The 13,135-nt window shown below is 42.4% G+C and overlaps 1 protein-coding gene across 5 annotated transcripts in view; it reads right to left on the bottom strand.

Annotated features, from left to right (window-relative positions):
- The window catches only part of AGPAT3 (1-acylglycerol-3-phosphate O-acyltransferase 3), a 69,207-nt gene extending 56,314 nt beyond the window's left edge, over positions 1 to 12,893 (bottom strand). Inside the window, exon 1 of one of the 5 annotated variants that reach the window (XM_079974672.1) lies at positions 12,744 to 12,893. The gene's annotated coding sequence lies outside the window, so the exon portion shown is untranslated. Of the gene's footprint in view, positions 1 to 4,204; positions 4,342 to 7,849; positions 7,980 to 12,453; positions 12,553 to 12,743 lie in introns of those variants that run through there. The other 4 variants (XM_079974671.1, XM_079974668.1, XM_079974670.1 and 1 more) reach the window with 4 other exon arrangements.
- Between the last annotated feature and the right edge of the window lie 242 nt (positions 12,894 to 13,135).

The raw sequence follows: 13,135 nt of genomic DNA, 5'->3' as shown, positions 1-13,135 counted from the left end.
CGGTTGGAGGATGGATGGCGGCTAACAGATTGAGATTGAATCCTGACAAGACAGAAGTACTGTTTCTGGGGGACAGGAGGCGGGCAGGTGTGGAGGACTCCCTGGTCCTGAATGGGGTAACTGTGCCCCTGAAGGACCAGGTGCGCAGCCTGGGAGTCATTTTGGACTCACAGCTGTCCATGGAGGCACAGGTTAAATCCGTGTCCAGGGCAGCTGTGTACCAGCTCCATCTGGTACGCAGGCTGAGACCCTATCTGCCTGTGGACTGCCTCGCCAGAGTGGTGCATGCTCTGGTTATCTCCCGCTTGGATTACTGCAATGCACTCTACGTGGGGCTACCTTTGAAGGTGACCCGGAAACTACAACTAATCCAGAACGCAGCAGCCAGACTGGTGACAGGGAGCGGCCACCGAGACCATATAACACCGGTCTTGAAAGACCTACATTGGCTCCCAGTACGTTTCCGAGCACAATTCAAAGTGTTGGTGCTGACCTTTAAAGCCCTAAACGGCCTCGGTCCAGTATACCTGAAGGAGCGTCTCCACCCCCATCGTTCTACCCGGACACTGAGGTCCAGCACCAAGGGCCTTCTGGCGGTTCCCTCACTGCGAGAAGCCAAGTTACAGGGAACCAGGCAGAGGGCCTTTTCGGTAGTGGCGCCCTCCTTGTGGAATGCCCTCCCACCAGATGTCAAAGAGAACAACAACTACCAGACTTTTAGAAGACATCTGAAGGCAGCCCTGTTCAGGGATGCTTTTAATGTTTGATGTATCATAGTATTTTAATATTCTTTTGGAAGCCGCCCAGAGTGGCTGGGGAGGCCCAGCCAGATGGGCGGGGTATAAATAATAAATTATTATTATTATTATTATTATTATTATTTGCTCCCAACTCTAATATTTGATCTTACCAGCCATTTAACTGCCTATGAAAGGACTAATCTTAAAGGGTGTGCCCACATTTTACCAGCAGAAAGACCTCAAAATTTTGGTCATGGCTACAGTAGTGAACATGTACTGAGGGAGAAAAATACCCAGCTGGTACCCCAGCTGGTTCTGGGGAGATATGGGGTCAAGCAATGACACACTTGCATCGCCAAATAAATGGCCATGCTCAACCTACATGGCAAAACACAACCACAAATGTCAATTTACACATTTCAGGTAACATATTTCATTGATTCATAAGTTTTTTAAACCACCCCAAAGACTTGGTTGGTGGATGGTCATCAAAATGTCACCAATGAATAAATGAACTGCTTCTCCTTTGTCCACCCAAAATTATCACTGCTAAATAGTATGCTTCCCTTGTGAAGGCCACATTTACATTGCAATTCGAACCCCCTATCCACTACTGCATTGTTTTAACCCACTAGAACTACCAGTCATGTCACAGTGGTGTCTCTGGTGCCCTTGTTGTTTGCCTTCCCTGCCCTCGATCTTGCATGAACGAGACCTACTGACTACTGGCTCATAGGCATCTCTGCCAGAAAAAGTCTGAGGGCTCTTCTAACTTGTACATTGTGTGGGGGAAAGTTCTGCAACACCATTCTGGCATTCCACTCCTTGCTATGTGATGCTTGCTGCCTTCCACGCATGGCTAAAGTAGAGGTTTCATTAGCAAGCATTATTGTGATTCTGTTCTTGTGCTTTTGACTTCACTGCTTGGGGAGAGTATACGTTTCTCGGCAACATTGCGTTAGCACAGTGCTAGCGGATCAGCCGCCCAGAATAGCAAGACCATCGGATCAGCCTCTTGGAAGAACTTTGGCTAACTTAATGACAGGTACTAAATTATGAATCTGGAGAAGAGGCGAAAGTGATTTTAAAAGATTGATATAGAAATCATGCTGTTGCCCTCATCACCTCATATACTAAATGTAAGTTCTGAAATGGAAAAAAATAAAGAATAAGAGTTAATTGCAGCATTGGAAGAAACCACCCCCAAACTACTTGGAAGATTTATAAAAGCATGTATACAAGCAACTGCTGTCATTAATATGGTTAGATTATGCATGCTGTAAGCGAGACTGCAGCAAAATGTTGCAGAATGGAGTGCTCCTATTCAGGGTTCCTCGCAGCCATACCCATTTCCACGAAATATATTACTGGCTAAGGGATTACATGGGGGGGGGGATGGACAAAAGCAGTAAGTTTCAGTGACTAATTCTGATCAAACTATTTCTATTTAAGTCAATGATTCCCAAACTCCCCCCCCCAAAAAAAAATCATGGAAAACTTTAAAAAAGGGGGGGGGGGTCAGATTTAACTTTTTAAAAATCACCTGGTTAAGATTAAGTTGGAATACAGATATGTAAAGCCAACCTATATTTATAGGTTGCTTTGAAATGATTCAATGACAACCTAGAAAGCACACTAAGTTAAAGGTCCTAGGCTACACCTTGTTGAAGTTAAGCCAGCCTGGGTGTGATCAGCGACTGGATAGGTGGTCATCTAAGAACCACGTGTAGACCACCTTGGGTTCTGTGACCGTAGAAAAGCAGGATATAACTATATTTTATTTTTTTTAAACTGCTTTTCTGCAAATAAGGAATCATGGGGAAAGAACCTGTTTTTCAGATCAAGCATCATCAATATGACACAATACATAACCATTCCTTTTATTTTCTGGTGTGAATGCTGTTGCTTACGTAGCCAAAAAGGAACAACTCGCATATAAAAGGGATCAACAGAAGTGTTTTTTTTTTTTTAAAGAACAACTGGATTTTTCTTGGAGTAGAGGGGAAGAAACACAACAAGTAATTCTTTAACCCCAGTAATGAGCCCTGTCAACCTTGCTGTTATTTTACATGGGAATAGTCCAAGTCAGTTTTCTTTAATTACTGAAGGCAATTCCTAGGCTGCTCAGAAATGCCCTTCTGAACAGTGAATATCCCTTCCTTCTATCCAAGCAGCCCCATAAGAGAACTACAGGTTGTAGGTTCAATTCCGGTATGGGACAACTGTATATTCCTGCATTGAAGCGGGTTGGACTAGATGATCCTCAAGATCCCTTCCAACTCTTTAACTCTATGATTCTACTGTTCCTGGAACCACATTCCAGGTAGACGAAGGGCACAGAGCAAGAGCCAGAGACGTAGATTGTTAGCATTAGGTCAAACATTGCAGATCGGTCAACACACACTCCTGGTCCAAACTAAGCCTCTTAACAGAATGATGTGCGTGCGCTCTCTCCCTCTCACACACACAGCCAACCTCAAGGTGAAAGAAGGGTGTTTATCTCCAAATAATGGGGCTCCAGTCACCCCACTCACCCCTGCTCCCTTCTTGAAAGCGGCTCTCAAAAAAAAAAAAAAAAGCCTAGTTGCAGGCCAGTATTGTATTCTGCATTTGAAAACGACTGTGATGTTTGGTGGAAAGAAGTGTAAACAAAAGACAAAAACTCCACAATCATCATTCTCGGTGTAGATAAGTAAGTAACGCAATGGGGATGCACACAGCAGGTGCTGTATTGTACTGATGCAAGCTGGCAGACCTTCTCTGTGAAAGACTAGAGGAAAGAATGACACCCATCACAGGCCCTAGACAACCATAACAAGGGTATCCCTGGCAACGACACAAGCCAGTAGCGCTACCTCAAGTTAAGACTAAAGATTCTTTGGGACCCACCCCGCAAACAAACCGTTATTGACTTTCTTTCTAAACATCCACACAGTCTGCAACATTTCTCTCTCCACCGCCACCCCAGAGAACACATGCTTTCCGCAGCTTCCATAAACTAGTTAGCACCTAAGGCTAATGTTTTTAGGGTTTTAACTCTGGCAGATAGATTGCTTTGTGAATTTAGCTGGTCTTATTGCTAGGTTTGTTCTGATGATTTATGGCTGTTTTACGAAGCTTCATAGAATCTGTAGCTTGAACCCTACCATGGGAATCCATCACAATGAAGGGTAAGTTATAAACGTTCTCAATAAAATAAACAAATGAATAAGTCTGCTGGTGGGTGTGGGTGTTTGTTTTCAAGTATCAATTTAACACTTGTAGGAGAGAGGATGGAAGAAATATATGGTGACTTTTTGCGATGGGGGGGGGGGGCTTAAAACACCACTCCAAAATATGCTGATATTGCAAGAGCTCTTATGCTGCTTGGCAAGGACATGTAATCAAATTGAGTTGGCAGGGCTGGTGCAGGACAATGGATCACTCAAGTGTTGCATATATAGTATAAAGCAAGAGGTATTGACCTGCATCACTGCACCTTGTGATCTGGTTGTAATATTCCATCCTGCCTCACTGTTGTTCGGTAACGGAACCTTTTCCCCCCTGCATGGAGGTCTCAACATTCTTTATCCAGTGGTTCTTGTAATTGGGTGAATACTGTATTCTGGAAGATTCATGAAGAAATGAAATGTGAAATCAGGATGATGGGAACAAAATGAGAATGAATTGGCTCTGCTTGTCACAGTTCTGGCTCCACCTGCTGCTACCTTCCCTGTCTTTTGCCCTATCTGTCTCAATGGGCATCAGCAACCAGCGCTCATTGCACTGTTAGGAGGTTGAATGAAGAGCAAAACCAATATCCTTCACATCACCAAAGTCTTGATTTCTTCAGAGGGTAGAATCCAATTGCTGCCCTTGCACTTTCAGAAGGGCTTGTGATCCAACAACTGCCTGGGAAGGAGGAGATGTTTTCTGCCTAGACCACTCCCCCTCCACCCACTAATGCCTTCCACACCACCTCGCACCCTGTTCTGAAACGTTTCCCCATCTCTCTGGAGCCAATTTTCAAAGGCTCGGGGGGGGGGGGAGCGCAGGGCAGGGAATCAGCAGAAATTACCTCCCCTCTTATTTTGTTTGTGGAGGCATCCACTGGATCTGAACTCTTCCCATAAACTTAAGAACACCAACAGGATTCCGCCCATATTCTGCAGCGTGAAATTAACTGAGATCCACTCTCACAAGCATTTCCAGTGAGCGAAGTGCCTTGCGAAGGGACAGATTTACAGATATCCAATAAATTGCTACCAATGAAAAGCTCAAATTATTAGCATATCAAGCAACCCTGACAGTCTACCCCTATTGATAAATGCCACCATTCAAACTTAAATAGAATGATTCACTAGCCAAACATGTGACAGAAATGTTGGTTTTCTTTATCACACTTTTTTACTTCTACCAGGCAATCAGATTTAAAATGCTACACTTGATTAATCAGTGGAAACTACTCAGGCTCTTTTCAAGCATGAATTTAATGCTCACAAAAGCAAAAGATTAGGTTTGACTGAAGCCAGGACTGCCAGGATATTGCAGGTATTCTTCAAATAAAGCTTTAGTCCTTTTACCCTTCTAGCACCAGAACAAAATAGGGTCTATCAACAGCAATTCTTCAGTGAACTTTAGGAGATTTACGACACAATCTTGGACATGTCTACTTGGAAGTGAGGTTCCACTTAATTCAACAAGGCATACTCCCAGGAAACTGTGTAAAACAGTAGCAATCCTATACACATTAATCTAGAAGCAAGTCTCACTGAATTTTGAATAGACATGGAAACCAAGGAATAACTAAATAGACTGTGGGGAGGCGGAGGAGAGAGTATGAGCACATGTCTCCTTTGGCATGGTGTGTCTGATAAATTCTAAATAGAAAAAAGTGGTACAAAACCAATATAGAATACAATAATCAGTGCTGCCAAGTAAATTATCTTCCAATTCAAATTTCATTCAAACCTACGGAAATTGCACCAAAGGAGGCGTCTGATGGATAGAGCCCCACAGCAGCTTAGTTTTCCCACCTAACTTCATCTGAGGTGGCTTGCAATGACAACATTAAAAAGAATACAATAATAAAGATACAAGATATACTACCTCATATTATAAGGAACAGTGATCGCAGCAATTATTTGGTTTGATTTGGAATGGATTTGGTTCAGATTTTATTATTTAGTTTGAATTGTATGTGTCATTACTACCTTAAAAGTAACAGAGGCCAGCTGAAGATTTTTTTTGCCAATTAATTGGGAAGCATCTTCTTAATCAAGTGTTTTAGTAAATTAATATGATTGACATATATACTGTACTTTTCCATATATAAGATGAGGGGTTATTTTACTAGAAATTTATGTTAAAAATAGGGGTTTGTCTCATACACGGATAGTGCATAGGGGTGACGTGGGACTGGTTGCTGCCGCGAACTGGAGATTGACAGTGGCTATTTGGGGTGTTATTTGTGGCTGCAGCAAAGGCTGGTTTTGATTGGCTATTGCTGCGGTAATAGGGCGGGCGATGGGCGGCTTAAAAAGCTCAACAACTCTGGGCCACTCCCCAAAAGAAGCTCAACAACTCTGGGCAATCCTCCCCCAACAAAGCTCAATAACTCTGGGCTGTTTCGATTGCAAGCAGAAAGTTCAACTTTATGAGCTACTGAGATTTTATCAGTTATATTCTCACCTCCAAATTTGTCTGTAGGCCATTTGAAAATCACAAGACAGAATTCAGTCTGCCAGTTATCAAAGTAATTATCTGGGAACCCCTCCTTGTCTTACCTTAGGTATTCATACACCTGTGAAAGCATGAGTCAATAACCATATTTCAAAATGGGCAATCACAGATGTGAAATAAGATTCCTTGTGATGCATCAAACAAAATTTCATCATAGCAACAGAGTCAGGCAACCTCAAAATGCATTTCCAACTCCTTTCCCCCCACTTTAACAGTCTACACGCCTAACCATTTCTGTTAAGTGCTCCATTTAAGTTATTGGTATGCAACTTGTGTACATATCTGCACACACAGAGTTTGCACTCTACCAACACTAATATTTTCCTATTGCTCCTTCAGTAAAATATGTGGAGAATCCTGCACACTTTGCCATTCTATCCCATAGATAGCCTGCCTATTTTTCAGATTGAAAAGTTCCTAGCTGCCACCCACACATTTTCACCCATCAGCTCAAAGATTATTATTAATGTCTATAAAGGCAGGGATAAGGGTGGGGTATAAATAAATAACTACAAGGAGTGCAATCCAGGCAAAAAAGAAATTCCTTCGATTTCAAAGGAAGAGAATTAAAGTACATGCTAGTTCCCTCAGCAAAAGCAAAAGGACACTGAACTTCTGGTTTATTGCACCCTACAATGTTTAAATTCCAGAGATTCAAACTGGATTGTAAAAAATCAGTAAATCCACTATCAACGTGCACAACAAAACAAACCACTTAGGCCAGGCTTCCTCAACCTTGGCCCTCCAGATGTTTTGAGACTACAATTCCCACCATCCCTGACCACTGGTCCTGCTAGCTAGGGATCATGGGAGTTGTAGGCCAAAAACATCTGGAGGGCCAAGGTTGAAGAAGCCTGGCCTAAGTTAAAACCTATTATTATGTCCCATATCTATTGCCCAGTGTATCATAGAGACATAGAGGCTCTAAAAAGTTCCTCTTTTGTTTCCCAATCTAATAACAGATTGTACATTTTAGACAAAAGCTTCTCTTTGTTTTGTAGAAGTTCTTTTTCAAATTGTGAGCTGTGGTCCAAAAAACCATTTTTCCTGTTTATTTTAAACATTTCATGTAACTGATGATATTGTAACCAACCCATAACATGGCTCCTTACATTTTCCACTGATTTCAGTTTAGGTTTCCCCTCTGTAAAATGCAGCAATTCCCTGTAAAAAAGATAAAGAAAAAGCCCTGCTCTCATCTTGCCTGCCTGGGTAGCAGGGCCGCTTCCGCTAGACTTTAAGGCATGTGATGGCTCTTTCAGTACCAAAAGCGACATCTATCATCTAAAGGAAAAGTAATAACCTCCAATACTTTAAAGAAACAATAGGGATACTTATTCTACAAATAGCCAAGGGTCCATTAGCAAAGCAGTTACTGTTAAACCTACTTTATCACAGTCCTGCTCTCCCCAACACATTCTTCTGAGCGCTGGCCACCCTCTCTCCGGCTCCTCCTGACGCCAGTGTCTGATCTGATGATCTGTTCTGATGTCACAGAGGAGTTTTACAGGCAGGAGTGTCACAGACTCACTTTGCCATTGGCTTAGCTCTAATTTCACAGAAAGAGACCAGGGAGATGGGTCATTAAGCAGGACTTCGGAAAACTTAAAAATGTGTATCAAACACTCCTTAAGCAACTTTTCCTAAATGTAACCACTTCATCCTTGTACACACGCTGTGGGCTTTTAAAAATCAATGCCTCTCAGCAGGTGAGGACAGTCATGTGGTTTTGGAGACCATGAAAATAACCATCATGTCCTATAACAAGACACAAATAATCACATTTTCATATGTATCTAGCATATCAAGGTCTACAACATCGAAGTTTTTGGAATATGGTACATTCTTGGCTAGCTGCAGCACTGAATTCTGCAGTAAGATTTGACAACATTATATACCACCTAAATAGAAAATGTCGAGAAAGTTCCTGTAATAGGTAGAAATTAAAAACCTATCAACTATTCCTAAGAGCAGAGGTAAATATGTACATCAATTATTCAAGAGTTATGATATATTGCTAAATGATAAATATTAAGGCAGTGTCACCCAATACTTATTAAAACTTGGTTACATTTTGGTATTATGCACTAGGGACATTGTCCAAAGCTCTGAAACTCATGAAAAACAAAATCATTGGAATCTAAGTGATAATGAAATAATAAAAAAGAAACATTAAACCATTATATATACATGAAAGCATATATATGAGTACATGTCCATAAAATAGAAAATTATAAAATGCAAGCTGCAGCCACTTTATTTTAAAAAAATGAAGTTACCCAAACAATACCAATGCAGTGGTACCTCCGGTTATGAACTTAATTTGTTCAGGAGGTCCGTTCTTAACCTGAAACCGTTGTTAACATGAGGTGTGCTTTTGCTAATGGGGCCTCCTGCTACTGCTGCACTGCAGCTGCGTGACTTTTGCTCGCATCCCGGGGCAAAGTTCGCAACAAGGAGCATCTACTTCTGGGTTAGCGGAGCTCATTACCCGAAGCGTTTGTAAGGAGGACAGTACATAACCTGAGGTTCCACTGTAATAGCTTACAAGATCTTTGGGATTATATCCTGTTTCATGCTTCTTCAGAATCAAATTGGAGAATTATTCACGGATGGCAGCCATTGATCTCATTATTACCTCAATTTTTCCTTAATTTCTTTCAGGAATATGCTATTCCTGTTAATTGTAATTCTTCCACATACACCTAATCATTTCAGTTCAACATTAAATGGTTGTTACTCCAAAAGCTGTAATCCAAAAGTGGAGAATTCTTGAATGTTAGACAGTGACCTCCTGCTGCCCACAGCTTTGGCTATACACTTGTTCTATTTTATGAATTTAGGGGAAATTGCAAGAAAGAGCAGTTTTATGATCATGAATAGTTGGGAGGCCAATAAGTGTTTTCCTGACTCTTCTTTCTCAAGACTTTTACAAAGGTTTTATAAACTACTCTATGAATTTTATCAAAGGTGAAAGGTATAAACTCCTAAAATTAAACAGTAATAAAGACAAAGTCAAAAGAGGTAGGATAATAGGAGTTTAATAAATTCAGGGTTTGTGGGACACACCATGTGATCTATAGTCCCAGAACACTCTGGCATGTTGAACTGCTTGCAGTTTCAATGTCCACCAGCGTGGACACCCAAATTCACAGATGACAAGGTGTCATGAACTAGACTAGAACAGTGAGATTTCATATGGCAGGGATCAAACTTGGAGAGCTTTTTTTTGTAGAGACACATGCCTGCTAGGAGGAAAAACTAAATTATGCTAGAAGAAAAACTAATTTGGGTGGAAGACTTTCAAATTTACTTTCTGTGGCTTTATGACCATAAAACTTGTCTCCCCTCCATATTATTCTCACGAGAAATCTCTTTTCTGGAAACTGTGGCGATAATCAGGAAAGAAAGGAAGTGAGCAGGGGGCTGTTAACCCAAAAGAGAGGTTCATTTGTTAAATTAGAACAAACGGAACACAAATTCTACCAAATATTATTAACCAGGAAGGGCAAGAATACAGATGGTCACCCACACTTGTTCAAGTACCCTGAACTGCACCCACAGAAACTCTTCCAAGGGCATCTGACCAGACTGCTCTGTAGACACCCCAAGAGACTGACCTACCATGACAGTAGAGTCTGCATCTCTATGGATACAAGTGATTTTATCCTAAAAATGTCTAGCAGATAAGTCACAACAGACTATTGAGAGCTCTGACTTTCTTTGGGCCAGGATATAAACCACCACACTACACTCTACATTGCTCTGCTGCACACCAAGTCAAGGACAAACTTGCAGCACAGAAGTTACCCTTCTTTGCTGACTTCACTGCCACAGAGTAGGCTGGATAATCCACACATATCTGTGTTCAGTTGTATTCATTTGGAGTCTTTATCCGCTTGCGTTCTAGCAGTCTTCTAGCCTGCTTCATCAGCCTCCGCTCCAGGGTATACCACTTTTGCTTCAACAAGGTTTTGTCACAAGTGTCTAGCACAAAAGCCAGATAATGGTGGAATTCGCACTACTACAGATGCCACATAATACCCGTTCTTGCTGTGGCAGACAGCACCATTTTTGCATCTTCTTTTTTGTTAACAGAGTGGGATTCAACTACGTTGTTGTTGCACAGAACAAGGTCTGCTCACACAACGGGACTCTCCCTTCCTCCGCACTCCCTGAATCTGTTTTGGAGGGTTGAGAGAAAACCCATAGCAGGTTTAGGGTGTGCATGGGGTAAGAATTGGGTGGGGGAAGTCTCATTGCGCAAGTGGACCTCATAGAATTCCACCCACAACAACTATGTAGATCTTTGGTTGCATGGAGAATGACAGCTACTGGGTGTGTTTTTAGCGTTTCTCGTTTTCTGGTTGCGACAGAAGTTTAAAAGCTCCACTAAATTAAGAATTCATCAAACAGAGGGATAACAGTCTACCTAAAACAAAGATAGTCAGTGTTATGCCATCCAAATGTTTAAGAATACAACTCCCATCAGCCCCAGCCACTATGACTAATAACCAGGGATAATGGGAGTTGTAGTCCAAAAATCAGGGATGAAGAACCTTATGCTCTCCAACTCCCATCAGCCACAGCCAACAGGTCCCAATGGTCAGGGATTGTGGGAAATGTAGTTCAACAACTTATGGAAGGCCACAAATTTTCCTATGTCAGGTCCTCTATGTAGATGATCTGCCATATTCAAAGGAAGAGGAATGTGGATCTTTGAATAAAGACAGGTAAGATAGGTAGATAGATAAGAGATAAATAGATGATAGATAGGTGTGCGTATATATAGATATAGATATATACACACACACACATACACTTACCAATTAGGCTAAACTAACATGAGAGCTCTATATTCAGACTTGCTTCGGAAGCAATATTTTTCTCTATATAAATAAGGACATATTTAAAGCGGTGAGAGAATTTATTCTGTTACACTCCATAGATCCCATGGTTACATATTACTATTGTACCACACATCTGCACCCAATGTTTGGTTTAAAAAACAACCACTCACTGTGACTTGCCACAATAATTCAGGTAATTAGTTCATCATAGGGTAGTCTGGTCAGCAGTATGGGCTCACAGACGAGTTATCTGGTGTGTGCTGCAGCAACTATCTCATAGAGTTGGAAGAGACCACAAGGGCCATCGAGTAATCTACATACAGTGGAAAACTCACATTTCACTTGATATGCTGTAACATTTTACCTATGAAGCCACAGAGCCTTCTCTGTGGTGACCCCCCCCCCAGGTGGAATGCCCTCCCAGGCGTCAACCCAGGCCAACCTTCTGCCATCAGGCAAATATGTTTTGATTCTCCAGGGAATTTTATTAGTGCTTACTGTCTTGCTTTCAGTGTTCATCCTTACGTGGGTGGGATGGTTATTTTATTTTTAAGTATGGTGGTATTTTTTGCAGATGAACACTTTTAACACATTTATTTCATTTTAATTGAGTTTTATTGTATTGCAAATCACTTTGGGGTTCCGTCTGTGAAACACAAATTGAATAAATCTAATCTGATCAGAGAGAAGTAGAATGGCAAGTACGTATACCTTAATTTAAGGACCTTGCCCTTTAACAGACCAGTGTCTACTGATTCATTTAAAAGCACAGTCTGAGCAAAATTAATAGCAAAAACCTCTTAATTCTCTCAAAACTCCCAGGGAAAAAATAACTGAGTAGGACAGGCCCTCAGGAAGCATCTCTTGCATCTCAAACACATGAAATTGAGACAGTCTGGTGGAAAGGATATAGTCTTTTCCAGTTTCTGTCACTAACAATTCCAACCGCTGAGCATCCCTGCGACTGAAGAAATGCCTGTTAACAATTCCTATACAGTACAATCCCAGCCCACAAATATAAAGGCTAAAGAGAAAGTATTGAGTCTAAAAAGAGTCCACCCCACGATATGGAAGCCCCTCCTTTTCTTGCAACACCACAGATATCCAAGCAAAGCGGCAACATACAAGCCCAGAAAGCATACCTCCAATTTCACAATCCTTCGGAGAAGCAGATGGGGGCCTGAAGCACAACCGTAGGGAAGGGTGTGTGTAAAGAGACAAGGGCTGCTTCAGCATCGCAAGGCTAACCCCTGGTGTGTTTTAAAAAAAAACAAAAACCCCGAAGAGAAACTCAGCCAAAAAGTAAAAAAACCACACATACTGTACACACTGAAGAAATCCGGCAGACATAGTTCTCCCCTCACTACCACAGCACGGAAGCAATTAGGGAAACGGAGGAAATTCAGGGAGGAGGGGACGCTACTACCCGTACCATCCAGCGGTCTGAAGGCAGCGGCTCGCACAATGCAGAGGGGCGAGGGCGAGGGGGGGAAAGGAGACTAATCCATTAAGGTTCCCCGCGGGAGGGAACGGGGTGCAGGGAGAAGTTGGCAGCCGGAGAACGAGGCTTGCGAGGGGGAGGGAGGCGCCCGAGGAAGGACTGCAGCAAGGAGGGGGCTGCGTGGAGGGGCTGGGGAAGGAATAAAGGAGGAAGGCGGGGAGAGGGGGGGCGGGCAAGCAGGCTGAGCCCAGCGGAGCCACCTGCGAAGAAGGGCAAGCCGGGGCCGGCGCTGTGCCAGGGGAGAAAGGGGTGAAAGGGTCTCTCCTCACGGGAAAGGGAGGAGAGGAACCCGATCTGCCGGCAGCTGCACGGACCCGCCTGCA

Source organism: Podarcis cretensis (genome assembly GCF_951804945.1).
Source record: "Podarcis cretensis genome assembly, chromosome: 4".
Classification (NCBI taxonomy): domain Eukaryota; kingdom Metazoa; phylum Chordata; class Lepidosauria; order Squamata; family Lacertidae; genus Podarcis; species Podarcis cretensis.
Note: the sequence above shows the minus strand (reverse complement) of the source record. Positions and strands in the feature narration are given on the sequence as shown.